Consider the following 6,960-nt stretch of genomic DNA (forward strand, 5'->3'; position numbering starts at 1 on the left):
AGCTATTGCATTGCTGCGAACAGGATCAGAGTGTCCCAGGTGAGGAACAATTATCCTGTGACTTTTCCTGTGGGAAAGATTAGACCTGCCTTCAATGCCAGCTTCTGCCACCTGCCAGCAGTGAGATGAAAATAATTATTTTTGTCCCGTAGCATAAGCACTATTAGTAAATGATTTTGTGGCTGTTAAATTCATTACCATGGCAGTGGTCACCTGCACCTCTTTTTACTGCAATCACCCGCTTGAGAGCTGTCAGCATAAAGAAGGATTCTCATCGAACCTATCTTTATGTCCAGTCCAGGAAAGGGGGCCTTCTGGAAAGCCTGAAGCAGGGGAGAGTTAAAATGAATTTTAACCCCAGTTTCCCCTCCTCAATCTGCAAGACAAGGAATCAGATGAAGCTGAGCAGTCATGACAATAATATTATATCTATTCTTTTTGCAATATGCTCATATTTACTACTTTTTAATTTTATTAGTATATATTTGTAATGCACAATAATTACATTCATTGAGAGGAACTGGTAATATATATATAACATCTCAAGCCTAGAGCTTCTCAAGGAGGGGAAAGAGAACTCAGGCCAGGGGAACAGCCTGCATGGATGTCTGGAGGCCTCACAGTGCAGCCCTTAGTGAGAGGTAAGGACCAGTGTGGCTGGAACACAGACCCAGCCCTTTATTACGTTATCTTAGGAAGTTTTATTTTACCTGACCACTGAGGAGTCATTGAAGGGTTTTAACTACAGAAAGGTTCTGATCAGATCTGAGTTTTAGCAAGATAGTCATGGCTGCAGCCTTTTAGGCTTAAATTGTGTACCTGCTGGGAAGATAGATTCCCAGACACTTGGCACTGTTTCTCCACCTTGCCCTCTGTCTTACTTCTCCTCATCCCTCTCCTCTTCTACCCCCATCCTTGGAGCCTCTCTGAGTCAGTCTTCACCATAACCACGCCTGAGAACCTTCTCTGTTGGGAAGGTCATTTGACAAAGGGTCTCACCAGCATCTTAATTGTAGTCATGGAGTTATATGTGCGGAGAAGGTTGAAAAAAGACAGTCCTATCTGCAGGCCATTCCACCTGCACTGTACATTGAATCGGTGCTTTCACAAGTCAAATATTCTTGGAAAGCACAATTACCATATATAGGTGGCTCTTATGTATGATGGCCCTACTTAATGATGTTTAGATTTATCTGGCACCAAAGCAACATGTCCAGTGGAAACTGTACTTGGAACACCCGTAGAATCATTCTGTTTCTCACTTTCAGTACAGAATCCAACTAATTGCAGGAGATATTATAACCTTTATAAAATAGGCTTTGCATTACATTACAACATCCAGTTGTGCGTGAATGTAAGTATTCTGAGCACATGTAAAGAACACCAGGCTGAGCTAGGATTTTTGGTGGGTCGGTATACTAAATACATTATGGGCTTAAATTATATCCAACTTGCAGTGGGTTTATTGGGGCGTAACCTCATAGAAAGTCGAAGCACATCTGTATCAAATTTGTGTTTAAAAAGACAAATTAGCTAAATATAAATATTTTAAAAATCATAATTTCCGTTTTTTCTTAAAAATAAATTGAAAGCCTTAGATAAGGGTCTAATACTTCCTTTCCTAGACATTTTAATTCTCCCTTGCCCATCCACTCCCAGGAACCTTATCTGTCCATTTCTTTGTTTAAAAGGAAATAGGAAAAAACAAAAAGAAAATCAAACCAAATTTTTAAAAGGCAACAATTTGCCCAGGAGGGGGCAGCAAGAGACAAAGGATAAAATGCTCCGTTTCACTTCCCCCAGCCCCCAATTTTGTCAGCAATCCTGGTGTGGACAGATTTAAATTGAGAAGGTGGTGGAGGAGCAGAGGTGGAATCCCAGCCTCAGAACTCAAATTCATAAAGTGAAGTGGAAGCAGAACTTTCCAGGAGAAGATTCACCAAGGACAAAGGCCAGGCTGCTTTTTTTTTTTTGGAATTCCATGGGAAAAGGCTGCTCGGTGGAATTTTTCTTAAGAGAGCTCTCTTGGGTGATGTTCAATGATTTGGAAACGTGAATTTTATTTGGAATCTATCCCATAGATAAGATAAAAGAATGTAGCTCCCTTTGAATAAAATCCTGCAACCTTTATGTATTATGAATTGGGCACAAGAGTCTCACAAGTCGAGGGACCTCAGCAGCTTTGGGTCTGGCCCGCAGCACAGGGAATCTCAGAGCTCCTCTTCAGAGGAGAAGAGTTGTGTGATGCTGGAAAGTGAGGTGAGTGGTTTCACCCTAAATCTAAATCTTTCACACTAAATCTCACTTCCTCGTGAATTTTTGAGGGGTTAAATTGTTGAGCCTGGTATGAAAAGAAACTTGGACTCCAAGGAAGAACATAGAAAAACAGGAAAAATAAAGATTCCACGAGGATTTAAGTCCTGATGACAATGGCATATAGGACCCGGGCTTATGTCCACTTTAAGGGCTCTATTAGTTTCTTTCGGTTTCCTAGGGTTACCGTGACAAAGTATCTGAATGGCTTGAAACAATAGAAATTCGTTTGCCTACAGCCAGAGGGCAGAGGTCCAAAACTAAGATGTCGGCAGGGTACTCTTCACTCTGAGAGGCTCTTTCCTCTTTCCAGCTTCTGGTGTCCTCAGAGTTCTTGGCTTATAGCTGCTTCACTGCATGGCCTGCTTCCATTTCCCATGGCTTCTTTCCCTTATGTTGATGCCATTCACTTGATTTAGGACCCCCCCACAATCTAGTATAATCTCGTTCTAACTACGTGCATCTTCAAAGACCCTGCTTATAAGTAAGACTATGTTCTGAGGTGCTGAATGGATGTGGATTTTTGGGGGAGGCCGGGGAGGGGTTCAATATATTACTCAACCCAGTACAAGGTGCGGATGGTTAGTTGCCATATGGTGGCAAGAAAGCCTGAGGTGCTGTGTTATGCTTCCTCCTGTCCTTTGTCTCCCTAAGCCCTGTCTTTCTCACCTGTAAAGTGGTAACAAGAAACCTTAGTGGTATTGTGAGGCGGATCAGAGAGTGGGTACTTGACGCAGTTGACACCTGAGAGTGTCTGGCAGAAAGGCTGGCAGACCTGCAGCGGGGTGCCTCTCTCCCATTCACATGAAGCCCACAGGCTTTGCCCCAGCCTCCCAGAGTGTTCAGGCATCTCTCCAACTCCTTTGCCAGAAGCTTTACTCTTGGGAGCTTTGTGTACTAGATTTCAGGTTAGAGTTTGCTGCGCTGATTTTTTTCTTTTTGCTTAAAAGTCGTCATATATCTTCTCCAGGAGACATACAGTAAGGGGCAAGGGTGGTGGGAGGTGTCTCCTACTGAATCTGCAGTAGCTACAATGAGCAACTATAGTTTTGCAGACAGTTATAAGATCAACGAGAGAAAAGGCTTTTGGGCAGAACAAAGATTCCTCAACTTTCAAATGATATCCAGGGGTGATCACCTAACCTGGATCTCCATGGGGCCAGTTCACTTTGTATCAGGGATTTGGTTTTAAAATCTGGCACAATTGTTTTCACTTCTATGGCTCCTGAACATGTACCTCCTCAGCTTCGAGGGGTGCTGTGGCTTGGTAGGGGGCTGAGAGGGAGGCGAGGCAGGGCCTGAGCCTGGGGCCCGAGGCAGCCAGGGAGCGTGCTTTTCCTCCCTGGACCCCCAAAGCCACTGCTTGGTCCCTTGGCACTGATAGCTGCGCTGGGCTGGGCTCCAGGCACCTGCAGGTCCTGCGATGAGCTGGGTGGACATGGCCAGGTGATACTCCCATCACCTCCTACTCCAACCCTGAAAAGCAGCTTCTGATCTGAACTACAGACCAGACTTTTAGTTGGACCAACTGCAGCTAAAACAGCTTCTCTCTGGGATCGCAATGACCACAGAAGCAGGAGAACTGTAAGGCTCATCCCCAGGAGTGGTATGTTCTAGCAGCAGGAGATGAACCTGCCTGTGAAGCAGGAACCAGGAAGCCAGACCCAGGGGCAGGGCTGCAGCCTCCAGAAGAACCACTCTTCTGTCTGTGAAATCTTCCAACTACACTTCCAGACAGTTGTGTTACCATGAGATGCCTGAGCCTCAGGAAGCGCTGAGCAGGCTCAGGGAGCTCTGCTACTGGTGGTTGATGCCCAAGATCCATACCAAGGAGTAGATCCTGGAGCTGCTGGTGCTGGAAGCAGTTCCTGAGCATCCTGTCAGAAGAGCTCCGGACCTGGGTTCAGCTCCATCAACCTGAGAGTGGCAGGGAAGTTGCGGCCGTGGTGGAAGATCTCCCCAGATACACCTCAGTGGACCAGGAGAGAAGCTCCCCCCAAACGTGACTGAATCCCAGGCCAAGAGTCCACAGCCTCAGCCCAGGAACAGAAAGTACATTTGGAGGAGACAACAGCCCTGGATGCAACGGAAGAATCTCCTACCTCACCCCAAAATGGAGGCTCGGCCCCTGGAACCCGCCTGGGCACAGCACCTCCCCAACGGGCACTTCATGGGTGAAAACAGGATGGAGACTTCACAGTTCACTGCAAAGGCCATTTCTAATCCATCAGAGGCATTTGAGAGGTCATAAGAGGGACTCTTTGGGGTGGCTCCTGGAGATGTCTATGAAGATACTTTAGAGTGGCTGAAAGCCACTTTTCCGGGAAGCCCCGGAAAGAAGAGAGTGGATTGGAAAGTAATTTCTTGGAAATAACAGACGAGGATAAAAATTCCATGAAAGACATATATGAAGAGTATATGAATGTGAAGGGACATCCAAATCTGTATTCCAGTCCCGTACAACATCAGGGAGTTCCAAAGGAACAGAAATGCTATAAATGTGATGAAAGTGTTTAATCGGAGTTCACACCTCCTTGACCACCAGAGAATCCACACTGGAGAGAAGCCCTTTGAGTGTGACGAGTGTGGCAAGACTTTTAGGAAGACCTCTCAGCTCATTGTTAATATCAGAACACACACAGGGGAAAACCCTATGAATGTAACGAGTGTGGGAAGACCTATCGGCACAGCTCCCACCTCATCCAGCACCAGTGGCTCCATAATGGGGAGAGACCTTGTAAGTGTAATGAATGTGCAAAAGCCTGCAGAGCTCCCAGCTCAATGACCAACAAAGAATCTGTAGTGGGAAGAAACCCTATGAGTACAGTGAGTGTGGAGAGGCATTCATTTGGAGTAAAAGTCTCATTCTACATCAGGTCCTTCATACTGGGAAGAAACCTTACAGTGTGGTGAGTGTGGGAAAGCCTTCTCCAACAGAAACCTTGCTGACCATCAGATAATCCACACAGGGGAAAAGCCTTATGAGTGTAATGAGTGTGGCAAGGTCTACACCAGAGCCTCCACACTGGGAAAAAAACATACAAATGTAGCGAATGTGGGAAAGCCTTCAATCAAAACTCTCAACTCATTGACCATGAGCAAATTCATCCCAAAGAAAAACCTTTTGAATGTAGTGACTATGGTAAGGCATTTGGTCTGAGTAAATGTCTTGTTCAGAGACTTCACAAGGGTGAAAAACCCTATAAATGCAATGAATGTGGAAAATCCTTTAATCAAAACTCTCACCTCATTATACACCAATGAATTCACACTGGTGAGAAACTCTATGAAAGTAGTGAGTATGGGAAGGTCTTCGGTTATTGCTCTAGCCTAATGTTACATCAGAGAACACATACTAGGGAAAAACCTTAGAAATGCAAGGATTGTGAGAAAGCCTTCAGTGAAAGCTCTTAGCTTATTGTGCACCAGAGAGTTCACACTGGAGAGAAACCTTATGAATGTATCAACTGTGGGAAAGCCTTTAGACAGCATTCCACTTCAAACCACCACCAACAAACTCACATTGGAGAGAAGCCCTCGGGTTTGCCTCAGTATCTTAAGGGGTAGTTTTGGAGACAGAAAATAACAGACTTTCAGTGAAATTTTGTTTATAAGAAGGATACTCATTCTGCTCTCCTCCTGGAACTGTTAATCAACGTGCACCACTGCCATCAGCTTCCCACTGGATCACTAAGGTGCGAGAATGGGAATCACTTAGTGCAATCCTCCTCCACTACTGGGAAAGTAAGGACTTGGAGTTCATTTACTTGTAGGTGTCCATTTTCCTTTATTTAATTATCTTAATTTTACTTCTTAGTTATGCATCACACAATCAGATTGTGCTTCCCAGGGACAGAGGTAATATATATATTCTCTTTTAACTTGTCCATGTCACCAGTTACACAGACATTCTACTATGTCTTGCTTCTTGTCTGTGGTTCTTCTTGCCTACTTCAAAACTCATTCCCATTAAGAGCTTCTTATCTTTTGTGTTTCCCCATCTAGAAAACTTTTTTTCCTTCTGTTCAGTAATCTAAGTTCCCTCATAAACTTTACCATCCACCTCACTTCTTAAGGACTTTCTTTTTCACATGCTTCTGCATTCCTCTAAAATGTCCATTGATGTGACTTCAACTCTTTGAATTAGCTGGTGCTACAAGGTACAACTATTTTTAAATTTCCTTGTAATTTAATCTCAGTGTTTATGGTATACATTCATACCAACTAACTGTAGACTTGAGATCAGTTATATATATCTGCTTCAGCATGTATATAGTAATTTGTACATGCTAGTTGTCAAATAAATATTATATTAAAATGTCAAAAAAATCTGGCACAATTAACAGTCAAAGGTACTTTACAGTAAGAGAGTTGTTCTATACCCTGCTCCACTGCTGGTGGGAGTGTAGACTGGTGCAACCGCTATGGAAATCAGTATGGAAATACCTCAAAGAACAGGATTGGAGGTCCCATTTGACCCTGCTGTCACCCTGCTGGGTATCTTCCCCAAAGAATTAAAAGAATCATACCACAGTGATATATGTGCACCCATGTTCACAGCAGCACAATTCATGATAGCTAAAACTTGGAAGCAGCCCAATTGCCCATCAACAGGAGACTAGATAAAGAAAAAAATTTTTTTAATAG

The 6,960-nt window shown here is 44.0% G+C and overlaps 1 pseudogene; it reads left to right on the top strand.

The window, feature by feature from the left end:
• The first annotated feature begins 2,136 nt into the window (after positions 1 to 2,136).
• Positions 2,137 to 5,880, top strand: LOC104873548 (annotated as a pseudogene).
• Positions 5,881 to 6,960: the final 1,080 nt, after the last annotated feature.

This window comes from Fukomys damarensis, unplaced genomic scaffold (assembly GCF_012274545.1).
Source record: "Fukomys damarensis isolate Sample0158 unplaced genomic scaffold, DMR_v1.0_HiC HiC_scaffold_35, whole genome shotgun sequence".
Classification (NCBI taxonomy): domain Eukaryota; kingdom Metazoa; phylum Chordata; class Mammalia; order Rodentia; family Bathyergidae; genus Fukomys; species Fukomys damarensis.